The sequence below is a fragment of the Vipera berus genome, assembly GCF_964194415.1.
Source record: "Vipera berus genome assembly, chromosome: 1".
Lineage (NCBI taxonomy): Eukaryota > Metazoa > Chordata > Lepidosauria > Squamata > Viperidae > Vipera > Vipera berus.
In genome coordinates this window covers 360,868,051-360,881,745 of record NC_138202.1, presented here as the reverse complement: position 1 = coordinate 360,881,745, position 13,695 = coordinate 360,868,051, and the positions used below count along the sequence as shown (strand labels likewise).

At 50.1% G+C, this 13,695-nt stretch overlaps 1 protein-coding gene across 4 annotated transcripts in view; it reads right to left on the bottom strand.

The window, feature by feature from the left end:
• The window catches only part of MYO18A (myosin XVIIIA), a gene marked incomplete at its 3' end in the record, with an annotated part of 181,344 nt that extends 179,741 nt beyond the window's left edge, over positions 1–1,603 (bottom strand). For all 4 annotated transcript variants that reach the window (XM_081337727.1, XM_081337728.1, XM_081337724.1 and 1 more), the window contains exon 1: positions 1,501–1,603. The remainder of the gene's footprint in view (positions 1–1,500) is intronic.
• Positions 1,604–13,695: the final 12,092 nt, after the last annotated feature.

Below are 13,695 nucleotides of genomic sequence, written 5' to 3'. Positions count from 1 at the left end.
GGACTTCAACTCCCAGAATTCCTCAGCCAGGATGCTTTAAGACAGGGGTCTTCCCACTTGGCCCTTTGATGACTTGTAGACTTCAACTCCCAGAATTCCTCAGGCAGCAAAGCTAGTATAATCACCCTAGGACAGGGGTCTTCCAACTTGGCCCTTTTATGTCTTGTGGACTTCAACTCCCAGAATTCCTCAGCCGGCAAGGAATTCTGGGAGTTGAAGTCCACAAGTCATAAAAGGGCCAAGTTGGAAGACCCCTGCCTTAGATCAAACATGCTTTATTCCTTAGATAAGAAGGGCAAATCCCCCCACCCAGACTATTTCCTTTCCAACCCCATTTTTCCCCCCCTACACACACACACACACACACACACACACCCCTCCCTCTCTATACCACACATCAGCTGTGGTGTGCAACACAGACAACAAAGCACCGGCAAAAGCCCTGCCACACCCCACCCCTGGGATTTCCCCCAACCTGCCGGCTGGAAAGCCACCAGTCTTCTCTCTCTCCCCCTCCCCACGAGCAGCCCCCACCCCGCCCCCACCCCATCCTCTGCCGCGTCCGAGGGGCAGAAGCGGGACCCAGTGAACCCCAGCAAGGCAACACACACCCAGCAAGGTTGTCTAAAGGAAGAGGAACTCCGCGCTGAACATCAGGCCGGCCATTGCAAAACACGCCAGGGGCCGGGTCGTGCACACGCACACGCCTTTCCACCAAACGCGTGCAAAGCACACGCACACAACCACCCCTGCGGTCCAGCACTCGGGCACGCACACACACACACACACACCCACACCCAATGTTGCATCCGAGGGGCAGTTGAGCAAGGATTGCACAGCCACACCCGGCCCTCCCTGGGCAGCCTGTCTTTCCCCCCCCCTCCCCAATTCCAAAGGCGGCCCCCCCTCCCGTGGTGTCCCCCCCCTCGGGGGGCTCCCAGGCACCGCACACCTAGGGCCACTTCAAAGGCGCACCTGGAGAGAGGCGGGCATCTTTTGCAAAGTGGGGGGGGGAGGCCAGAACATGCCCCCGTCCCCCCCCCGCGCGCCTGCTTCCAAGCCCCCCACCCCACCCCAGATCAGCCCCCCCCTCGCCCCTCCCCCCCTTCCCCGGGGTGGAATTACCCCAAAGGCGTTGAGCAGGAATCGGACGCCCGGCTGGCTAATCCGCGATGCCCTGCGAGGCTTTCCCGCACTACAACTCCCGGCATGCCTTGCCGCCTGGCGTCAGCGCGGGGCTGCTGGGGGTTGTAGTCGCGCTCCGGCCGCGGCTCCCTCGCCGACTTGCGGGCGCTCTTCTCCGCCCCGCCCGGCTTGGGGAAGGCTCTTTCCAGACGGCAGACGGCCCCAGCCAGACACGCGTGGGGAGACACGCGCGCATTCAGACGTGCCGCCCCTCCCTCCCTCCCCCAGGCAGGGCAAGAGGGCCGAGCGCGCGCCCGGAGGCCCCGTCCCAGCGGGAGTCCCGCTCAGCCTCGACCCGGACCGGCGCTCCCTCACCTCGGCCTGCTGCGCTCCCGATCGAGCCTCGCCTCGCCGCTCCGGCCGCCGCCGCCGCTGCCGCTGCTGCCTCGCTCGGCCGCTCCCGGGCCGGCATCGGGCGACGACGGGGCGGGGCGGTGGGCGGGGCGGCTCCGCCCTCGGGGGCGGGGCGTCAGGGCGGCTGCAGGGAAGGCGGATGGGGCGAGGCGGGGCTTCTGCGGTCGCCCCGGTAACGGCGGAGGGCGCCGCCTCCTCTTGGCTTTTGAGGCGGGAGCGGCCCGCTGAGGGAAAAGAGAGCCGCGCGGCGGCCGAGGGGAGAGGAGGGTCTCCGCTGGGCTCTCCATTGAGGGGGGGTACTTTCTGTCAGAATTGGGGGGTTTCCCTCAGAGAAAGCCCTCTTGGTCTTATTTTTTAACCTAAGGTGAGAATTGGGCAGCTGCTCTGAGGGAAATTTTTCATGCCGGCCCTTAAGAGTAGGCCAGCCTAAGAGAAATAAAGAACGCTCACAAACTCTTACTACTTTTATTAAAACAGAGCCTTGCCACTCCTCAATGTGCCCCCCCCCCTTTCTCAGAAGAAGTCACATGCTGAGGCGTTTTTTCCCCAAATTACATTTCTGTCTCGGGCTTCAGGGATCTCTTGGTGGTGGCTTTTTCCTCCAGTCTCTCAAAGTTACACTATCCTTACAGTCTGTCAGGAAGACTCCCTGCCTTTTCCGCAAGCAGGAAGGCTTCGACTTAAGACCACAGTGAGGTCTTCTGTCGCTAAGCAACGTGGTCGTTAACTGAGCGGTGCCTGATTTTACAAACCTTTTGGGTTGTGGCTGCTAAGTGAATTACATGGTCGTTAGGAGACTCTCATTAGGCTGTTCACCCCCAACTTTGCAACCTTTTTACCACAGTTGTTAAGCGAATTGTGCAGTTGTTAAGTGAGTCATGGTTGTTAAAAGTGAGTCATGTGGTGGTTAAGTGGATCCGGCTCCCCCCATTGATTTTGCTTATCAGAAGGTCACAAATGGGTGATCACAGGACACTACAACTGACATAAGTACATGCCAGTTGCAAAAGAGAGAAAGAATAAGAGGAATCTGGTAACCCCTTTTCTGACCCACACGTTTTATTAAAAGTCAAAATCTTCATTAGGAGATCATTTAAAAAATTACTTTTTTAAAAAAACCTAAGATCTTTGACTTAGTAACGTCGGAACCGCTGGATTGCTTCTCCTGGCTATTTTTTTAAAAAAGGGTTATTTCAGAGAATGAATATCTCATAAGAATAACAAAATGTTAATTTCCCAATAATATCCCATTATGTCTAATTGCCTCCAAAGCTGGGAATAACATATTTCCTAAGATTTCAGAGTTGACAGAATAAAAAGTCTAACTGTGCTCAAAATGATGCGTAATCGGTGCCATTTTAATACCAATGAAAACAAGGCCTAATAAATATGCTTGCTGATATAATGCGATAATAATTTAGAAGATTAAAACCCCATTGGGAACCATAACCCAGAAAAAGACAGTGTCAGAGTCCTTACCATTCTTTACAAATTTAATCATTGCATTGTCAAAAAATAGTCCATTAAACTATGTAGCCATTGTGAAGTTATACATATTCATTATTGCCACACTTAATTCTTCTCCGGCATCTCATAGGGATTGTTAACCATCTATTAATATCGCCATTAATTTGTGTAATAGCATTTGAGATATGCAAGTCTATCAACAAAGAGATTTTACTTGAATAATTATCCCTGAATATTTTAGAAAATCCACTTTTCTACCTTACAGACAACTGAGCAGTTTCCTTGAGGCAATCAGTTCTTAGGCTTATAGTACCTTCATTATTCCCAAACCGATTCAGGAATAGTCATCATCAAATACTACAATTTATCTATGAAAACTAAGATTGACCATGGTGTGTCTCTTGGAAAAAGGCCTTGCAGGAAGGACAATTACTCTATATTATTCTATACAGGTAGTTCGCGACTTACAACACTTCGTTTAGCGACCGTTCAAAGTTACAATGGCACTGAAAAAAGTGACTTAGGACCGTTTTTCACACTTACGACCGCTGCACCCTCCCCAGGGTCATGTGATCAAAATTCATACGCTTGGCAACTGGCTCGTATTTATGACGGTCACAGCGTCCCAGGGTCATGCGATCCCCTTTTGCGACCGTCCGACAAGCAAAGTTAATCAGGAAGGCAGACCCACTTAACGTCCACATTACTAACTTAACAACCACAGTGATTCACCTAACGACTGCTTTGCTTAGCAATGGAAATGTTGAGCTCAATTGTCATAAGTCGAGGACTACCAGTATAGGAACTCTCTGAGATTCAAACCAGAGCATCCGGTTCTGGATTCCAGTTCACAGCCCTTCCTTTGGCCCGTCATCGACTCCCAGACTATTCACAAGGATGGGACTGTTGTAAGCCTTCTCAAATTGTGTGGAATACAGGTAGTCTTCCACTTGCGACAATAATAATAATGATAATAATAATAATAATAAAAGAAACTGTGCGATTATGGATGAAACATGTAACAGTCATACCCATTGTCCTTGGGGCACTGGGAACTAGGTCCAAAAACTTGGCAAAACAAAAAACTGCGCTCCTCGGAACATCTTCCATTTTAAGGAGATACCTGGTTGATTCCTAGGATGCCGGCAGCAACCCCTGTCAACCATTAGTGCCAGTCCATTTGAGTGTTCAGTTGACTGAGTTTCATGTTTTATGAATAAAAGTTTTATAATAATAATAATAAATTTGGGAGGGACCTTAGAGGTCCTCTAGTCCAACCCCCTGCTCAGGCAGGAAACCCTATATCATTTCAGACAAATGGCTGTCCAGTCTCTTCTCCAATGTTGGAGCAGTCACAACTTCTGGAGGCAGGTTGTTCCACTGGTTAATTTATTATTTATTTATTTATTAAATTTTTATACCGCCCTTCTCCCGAAGGATTCAGGGCGGTGTACAGGGCAATAAGTATTAAAAGACAAAATACAAAAGTTAAAAAACAATTAAATATTATGCCCGATATATACAATAATTAAAAACCATGTTTAAACCCCAACCCCAACCCATCAAACCAGGCCAGATTGCTCAAATAAATAAGTTTTTAGATCCCGCCGGAAGGAGCGAATTGTTCTAACTGTCAGGAAGTTTCTCCTTAATTCCAGGTTGCTTCACTCTCCGATTAGTTTCCATCCGTTGCTTTCTGTCCTTCCCTGCAGGTGCTTTGGAGAATAGGTGGACACCCCCCCCCTCTTCTTTGTGGCAGCCCCTCAAATACTGGAATGCTGCTATCATGTCCCCCCCCCCCCGGTCCTCCTTTTCTCTAACCAAACCCGATTCCTGCAACCGTCCTTCATTTTAGCGTCCAAGTCTTTCATCGTAGCTCCCCGGCTGCGGTTCTACAATACCAAGGTGAGGCCACCCAGGGCCCAGGACAAAATGATGGACAACAGTTTTCCCACTTGTGAGGTCACAACCGCAGGGGATGGCCCAGAGAGAGAGAGAGAGAGAACGTGGTCGCCTACACTTTGGACTGAATGCCGCACAAAGCATCTGCCTCTCTACCCTGACGTTGGCATGAACCCAGGGCAGAGGTTAAGGAGGCGGGGCTGACATGCCAGTGGCGGTGAACCGTTTGGGCTTCGCGTGCCAAAAATCCAGAAAATGCCTGACTCGGTTCTGCCGGCGCGTCTCTCTTGCGTGTCCCATCCCGACAGAAGTCCCCGAGCTGCTTTTTCAAGAGGCAACTGGACTTTCTCTATTTTTCCCTTTGTGGTCACACGATGCAAATTTGGCTGTTTGGCAACCAGATTCCTTTTTATGAGGGGGAGGGACCCCTTTTGTGATCTTCTGACAAGCAAAGGCCACGGGGAAGCCAGATTCACTTGAGAATAGTCTGTGTGACTCACTTAACAGCTTCAGCGGTTCGCTTAACGACGCTGAAAAGAAAGGTCGTAACACGGGGCGAAACTCACTTATCAAGCCGCCCTGCTTAGCAACAGCAAATTTTAGGCTCTGTTGTGGTCGCAAGTTGAGGACTACCTGTATTTATCGTCCGGTAAGGTCATCTCAAGCTCTCTGCCTGCCTCTTGGGGACGGGCCCGTTTTAAAGTCTACTTTTAAAAAAAAAAGAAAAATGCCAACTTTGTTTAAACTTAGGGTGCTTTTTGTCCGAAGGGTCTAATATTCTGGCCAACTTAATCTTGCGTTGATAGCAAAAGTGAAAGAATAATTGGAAATACAGGAAGGATGGATTTTTCCCAGGATGTCTTGAAGCAAACTGGATGTTCTTGAAATTGGGTATCTCATTTTGAGCTACGTCATGGAATATGGAACATGTTCAGACAGATAAATTGTTGGTTTACTGTGACCCTTCAGACTAACAGTTGCATGTGGCTCAATTAGTGCAAAAGATAAGCAGTATGTTTCAAAGTATTCAACCTTAATGCATCCAGTTTCTTTTGTCTATTTAGGGACCATGTCGGTATACTTCAATGATCATCAAAACTATCATTTGCACCACCGCAATTGAGAACAGGGGTCCCCAACCTATGGGCCACGGCCACAGCCACTGGGCTGTGGGACAAGCTAGCCAGTGTGCGCGCACACCCCCACTCGCGCCTGTGGACCCATTTGCGCCTGTGTGTGGGGCTAGTAGCGGTGGCTAGCACCTGCGCACCTGGGGCCACTGGCGAGTACACGGATTGCACAGCCCGTTTGCGCCTGTACACGGGGGCTAGCGGTGGCGGTGGTTAGCACCTGCGTGCCTGTGCAAACGAGGGCTGCTAGCGCCGTGTGGATTGTGCAGCCCGTTTTTGCGTGTGTGGGGCTAGCAGCAGCAGCTAGCACCTGCACATCTACGCAAACGAGGCTGCTAGCGCCATGTGGGTGCACGCGCCCCTCTTTCCGCACACATATGCATGCGTGCAAATTTCCCAGCTGCTCCCTTTCCCTCCGGGCCGCCACCATGAAAAGGTTGGTGACCTCTGATCTGGAACTAAGGAGAAACTTCCTGACAGCAAGAACGATTAACCAGTGGAACGCCTTGCTTCCAGAAGTTGTGGGTGCTCCAACACTGGAGGTTTTCAAGAAGAGACTGGACAGCCATTTATCTGGAGTGGTATAGGGTTCCCTGCCTGAGCAGGGGGTTGGACTGGATGACCTCCAAGGTCCTTTCCAACTCTATTATTCTGTTACACATGGTGGAGCTAGCCATGTTCTGTTGTGAAAGACGTTGGGCCTTCCTGGAGAATGTGTGTGTGTCTGTGTGTGGGGGGGGGTTGTCTCTGAATTCTCCAGATGGCAGCTTTTGACTCAGCTGGTGTGACTGTGTATAACTAGATCACAAGGAAGATGACTTGACTGGCTAAAAGAATAGGCTGTAGAGTTGCATTCAGGCAAGGTGCACGCCACAATTCACTAAATTAGGCAGCTGACTGGAACTGCACAACAGAACAGACCCAACAATAAACTAACCATACCAGTTGGATACACACACACACACACACACACACACACACACACACTCAACCCTGTCTTAGCCAAGTGGGAGGTGCAGACCCAGCCTTTTCCTAGGTCAGCCGAGCCTTTGGGACCTACCTGTGTCCGATGCTCCAGGTCAGACCACTGAGGTCACTAACGGAGCGGATAGAGTCCCATTTTTAACATTTCAACCACACAAAACAACCAAGGCGGCTTCTCTTCAGAGGCACAACAAATTTTCCATTACAGTTCCCTGTCAGGCACCATCACACAGCACCACGTTATAGCCTTTTCTCTCTTCTAGGTGGTCCACCGCCCTTTCTGCAAAACATTTCATTTTCAATGTTTTTTTCCCCCAACTGATATTTTACCTTTCTTTTATCAGGCTGGCTGAGGAATTCTGGGAGTTGAAGTCCACAAGTTTTAAAATTTCCAAAGTGGGATATCTTTACCCTATCATCCTAGAGTGACAAATGGCTGTCCAGTCTCTTCTTAAAGACTTCCAGTGTTGGAGCATTCACAACTTCTAGAGGCAGGTTGTTCCACTGGTTAATTGTTCTGTTAGGAAGTTTCTCCTTAATTCTCAGTTGATTCCTTGATACCATCCATTCCTTCCTTCCTTCCTTCCTTCCTTCCTTCCTTCCTTCCTTCCTTCCTTCCTTCCTTCCTTCCTTCCTTCCTTCCTTCCTTCTCCTTAATTCTAGGTTGATTCCTTGATTAGATTCCTTCCTTCCTTCCTTCCTTCCTTCCTTCCTTCCTTCCTTCCTTCCTTCCTTCCTTCTCCTTAATTCTAGGTTGATTCCTTGATTAGATTCCTTCCTTCCTTCCTTCCTTCCTTCCTTCCTTCCTTCCTTCCTTCCTTCCTTCCTTCCTTCCTTCCTTCCTTCCTTCCTGATAGAATCCTAACTTTGGAGGTCTTCTAGTCCAACCCCCTGCTCTGTACCATGTCAGATAGGTGACTGTCCAATCTCTTCTTAAAAGCCTCCAGTGATGGAGCACCCACAACTTCTGGAGGCAGTTGCTTCTCGTTCTGCCTTCAGGCACCTTTCTCCATGGATTGAAAGTCTCCCGTCTTCCCAGCAAGCGGGATCTTTTCTTAGGAACAACCTTGCTTCCAGTTCTACAGTTTCATCCAGCGCCCTTTGGAAAACGATTCTTCCCCTCTCTGGTGGGGGCAAACAAAAAATAAAAACCAGCATTTCGGCTTCCTGAAGTGCCCTAGGAGCTCTTTTGCCATTCTTGTGGAGGGGATCCACAGCTGCCCAATGCTGCCCTCTGCTGGGGATGCCAGTCTTTGCATGAAGAAGCTGCATTAAAGGATTTAGGTCAGGGGTGGGGAACCCTGGCTCCTGTATGACTTGTGGACTTCAACTCCCAGAATTCTTGAGCCAGCTGGCTCAGGAATTCTGGGAGTTGAAGTCCACAAGTCATACAGGGGCCAGAGTTCCCCACCCCTGATTTAGGTCAACTCCACCTTTGACCTATATTCAGGAGAATATAGAATAAGAGAGTTGGAAGGGACCTTAGAGGTCTTCTAGTCCAACCCCCTGCTCAGGCAGGAGACCCTATGCCATTTCAGACAAATGGCTGTCCAATATCTTCTTTAAGACCTCCAGTGTTGAAGCACCCACAACTTCTGGAGGCAAGGCGTTCCCCTGGTCACTTGTTCTTGTTCTCAGAAGGCTATCTACTCTGTCAACTGCCTGCTCCATAGTTACACCCTCCTCGGCCTCTTTGCTGTGCTGGTCCCAGCCCCAGCAACAACAGCTTGCATTTTTGTACTAAGCAGTCCAAATGTTAGTCCTCAACTTACAATCCTTTTGTTTAGCAACAGTTCCATGTTACAAAGGAACTGGAAAAAGTGATTTATGACAGATGCTCACACTTACCACCCTTACAACCTTCCCACGGTCATGGGATCAAATGCAGACGCTTGGGAAGTGGCATGTATTTACAGCAGTTGTAGCGTCCTGGGGTCATGTGATCCTTATTTGCAACCTTGCACTACTGCGTTGCTTACGATGGGAATTCAGCTTTGGTCGTAAATCAAGGACTACGTGTAAATAAATCAAGGGCTACATGTAAATTCCTGACAGTGAGGAGGACAATCAACCAGTGGAACAGCTGGCCTCCAGAAATCGTGGGCGCTCCATCCCTGGAGATTTTGAAGAAGAGGCTAGACAGCCACTTGTCTGAGACGATATAGGATGGTGATGATGATGATGATGATAATAATAAAGTTGGAAGGGACCTTGGAGGTCCTCTAGTCCAACCCCCTGCTCAGGCAGGAAACCCTTTGCTCACAGCTCGGCGGATGCCTTAGTGGAAGCCGGGGAAAGGGCAGCCACGGAGGCGCTTGACCGAGTTGTACCCTTGCGGCCCCTGACCCGGTGCAGATCCCAGCGGGCTCCATGGTTTTCCGTGGAGCTCCGGGAGATGAAGCGTCGGAGACGGGGCCTAGAGAGCTATTGGAGATCCAGCCGATCTGAATCCGACCGATTGCAACTGAGAACCTGTATTAGGTCTTATCTCGCAGCGATAAGGGTGGCGAGATCTAATCATTTCGCTTCCCTTATCGCGTCCGCAGATAATCGCCCAGCCGCCCTGTTTAGGGTGACCTGCTCCCTCCTTAATCAGGAGGTGAGGGAGGAACCCTTGCAGGGTCGTGCCGAGGAGTTTAGTCAACATCTGTCGGATAAAATCGCTCGGATTCAGACCGGTTTGGACTCTGACTGGGCAGAGTCTGACGATCAGGATACGGGCGGTCTTGTCGATGTTATCTGGGAGGAGTTCGATCCTGTGGCTCCGGAGGAAGTGGACAGGATTATGGGGAGGCTGAGCTCCACCACATGTTTATTGGACCCGTGCCCTTCCTGGCTGGTTTATGCGGCCCGGGAGGGGACACGAGGCTGGTTCCAGGCAGTTATATCTGCCTCTTTGAGTGAGGGTAGTTTCCCCGCCGTCTTGAAGGAGGCGGTGGTGAGGCCCCTCCTCAAGAAGCCTGCCTTGGACCCAGCTGTGTTGAATAACTTTCGTCTGGTCTCCAACCTTCGCTTTCTTGCGAAGGTTGTCGAGAGTGTGGTGGCGCATCAGCTCCCTCTGGTTCTGGATGAAGCGGATTATCTAGACCCGCACCAATCGGGCTTCAGGCCCGGGTACAGCACGGAGACGGCATTGGTCGCTCTGGTAAATGATCTCTGGAGGGCTCGGGACAGGGGATATTCCTCTGTCCTAGTCCTATTAGATCTCTCAGCGGCTTTCGATACCATCGACCATGGTATCCTGCTGCGGCGTCTCAGGGGGTTGGGAGTGGGAGGCACAGTTCTTCAGTGGTTCTCCTCCTATCTCCTGGGACGTTCGCAGTCGGTGTTGGCAGGGGGGCAGAGGTCGACCGCGAGGCCTCTCGTTTGTGGAGTTCCTCAGGGGTCGGTCCTCTCGCCTCTCCTGTTCAACATCTACATGAAACCGCTGGGTGAGATCATTCGTGGTTTTGGAGTTGGGTATCATCAGTATGCTGATGATACCCAGCTTTTTATTTCGACCCCAAACCACCCGTGATGCCCTCGACGTGATGTCCCGTTGCCTGGAGGCGGTTCGGGTCTGGATGGGGAGGAACAGACTTCAACTCAACCCTGACAAGACTGAGTGGCTGTGCGTATCGGCATCTCGGGAAACTCAGAATATTCCATCTCTTTCTATGGGGGGTGAGTTATTACCCCCCGTAGATAGGGCTCGCAACTTGGGAGTCCTCCTAGATTCACAGCTTTCTTTAGAAGACCATATAACAACTGTGACTCGGGGGGCCTTCGCCCAGGTTCGCCTGGTGCGCCAGTTGCGACCCTATCTAGACTGGGATGCCTTGTGTACGGTCACTCATGCGCTCGTGACCTCTCGTTTAGACTACTGCAACGCTCTCTACATGGGGCTGCCCTTGAGGACCACTCGGAGGCTCCAACTGGTACAGAATGCAGCCGCGAGAGTTGTGTTGGGAGTCTCCCGATACTCCCATGTTACACCTCTGCTCCGTGAGCTGCATTGGCTCCCAGTTGTCTTCCGGGTGAGACCTACAAAGCCCTACATGGCATGGGTCCGGAGTACCTCAAGGATCACCTGCTGCCGGCATCAACTTCCCTCCGCCCTGTGCGTGCCCACAGAGAGGGCCTCCTCAGGGTGCCACCGGTCAGAGAATGTCGTCTGGTGGCCCCCAGGGGGAGGGCCTTCTCTGTGGGCGCCCCGGATTTATGGAATCGGTTGCCGGTTGAGCTCCAGATGGCGCCCGACCTTCGCTCATTCCGACGCGATCTGAAGACCTACTTGTTCGAACAAGCTGGCCTGGCCTGATGGGTGATGGGTTTGGATTTTAATATTGTTTTAATGCATTTTAATTTATTGGTTGTTAGTTTCTGGGCATCTTGTTTAATCTTTTTTAATATTTGTATTCTTGTACTTTTATATGTTTGCCCTGTTCACCGCCCTGAGTCCTTTGGGAGAAGGGCGGTATACAAATAAAATTATTATTATTATTATTATTACTATTATTATTATTATTATTATTATTATTATTATTATTATTATTATTATTATTATTATTATTATTATTATTATTATTATTATTATTATTATATACCATTTCAGACAAATGGCTGTCCAGTCTCTTCTTAAAAACTTCCAGTGTTGGAGCATTCACCGCTTCTGGAGGCAAGGAGTTCCACTGGTTAATTGTTCTGACTGTCAGGAAGTTTCTCCTTAGTTCCAGGTTGCTTCTCTTCTTGACGAGTCTCCATCCCTTGCTTCTTCTCCTGCCTTCTGGTCCTCCTGCTCGAGCAGTGCGCTGGACTAGAAGACCTCCAAGGTCCCTTCCAGCTCTGTTCTATTCTATTCTAAAATATAAGCAGAGGTCCCCATTCTATGGGCCGTGGCCCCACTACTGGGCCGTAGCCTCTTGGCCACTGGGCTGCGTGAGTGGCTGGCCAGCGCACACGCGCATGTGCACATTTTTCCTTGTGCCGGCGCTAGCCGAGCCCTGAGCCGTGCACCAGTGCTAGCCGAGCCGCATGACTTGTGCTGGCGCTAGCAGCCCCATTTGCGGAGCGCGCATGCTCGTGGCCCTGTTTGCATGCATGCACACGCGGCCATGTTTCCATGTGTGCGCATGCACGCATAAAGGTGCCTGCCTCTCCTTTTTCCACCGGGCCGTCGACCCAGAAAGGTGGGAGAGCTCTGAAATAGAGATTGCCCCAACTCAGCTTTGAGTCTTGGCGACTTCAAGATTTTTTCACCAACAGGAAGTCTTTTGTCTTTCCCTTCTTGCAAAACATTTTGGCCTTCGGTTTAGGATGGCCCGCTAGTCTCCCGCCGGTGAATTAACCCGTCCTGTTCTTTTCCCATTTTTTTGGTCTTTTTATGGCCTCTGATATTTCCATCGTTGTAATCCTTTCTTCTAACATAGTTTTAAATGTTTTGCTCTCTTTATCTGTTCTGCCACTTTTTTCTGAATCCAACATATTTAATTTACCGTGTCCAGATGGGCTTCCGGCGGAGCTACATAAAAATCTACAAGACATACTACTAAGTGAACCGTTGAAAGATGTTTGTAGTGGACTTTTGTTAGAGGCTAAACTCCCAGCTACATGATGGAAGCAAACATTACTCTAATACCAAAAGAATTAACCCATCCTTACCCTGCTTTGCTTTCCAAAACTAGTCAACGCCAGCTGTAACCAGCAATTGTGACCTAGAATTTTGGGTACTGTAGCCAAGAAATTAAAAGACGCTTGCTCCTGGGGAGGAAAGCCATGGCAAATCTAGACAGCACACTAAAAAGCAGAGACATCACCCTGTCAACAAAAGTGCGTATAGTCAAGGCTCTGGTCTTCCCAGTTGCAATGTATGGCAGTGAAAGCTGGACCGTAAGAAAGGCTGAGCGCCAAAGAATTGAGGCCTTTGAGCTATGGTGCTGGAGAAGACTCCTGCGAGTCCCTTGGACTGCAAGGCGATCAAACCGGTCAGTCCTAGAGGAGATCAACCCTGACCGCTCTTTAGAAGGCCAGATCCTGAAGCTAAAACTCAAATCCTTTGGCCACCTCATGAGAAGGAAGGACTCACTGGAGAAGAGCCTCATGCTGGGAAAGGTGGAGGGCAATAGAAGAAGGGGACGACAGAGAAGGAGGTGGCTGGATGGAGTCCCTGAAGCAGGAGATGTGAGCTTAAATGGACTCCAGAAGATGGTAGAGGACAGGAAGGCCTGGAGGAACGTGGTCCATGGCATTGCGTTGGGTCGGACACGACTTCGCAGCTAACAAAAAAAACCAGGTTTATTTGGTTGTGACGATTGTCAGCGGCCTGTTTTTAACTCAAGATTGCAGAATCGAGGAACTGCGAGCTGCTCAGAGTTGGTTTAACTTCATAACCCCACAACGTAAGTCCATGCAGGAGCCCAACATTTCTGCCGTTGAGTGAGACATTTGTGAGGTGAGTGTTGTCCCATGTTTACCACTTTTCTGGCCACGGTTGTTAAGTGAATCACTGCAGCTGTTAGTAACCCGGTTATTAAGTGAATCTGGCTCCCCCACTGACTTTGCTTGTCAGAAGGCCGCCAAAACGTGACGCTGGGCCGCTGCGACCGTCATAAATATGAGTCAGTTGCCAAGCGTCCGAATTTTGATCCCGTGATCACTGGGACGCTGCAAGAGTCGTAAATGTGAACAACGGCTC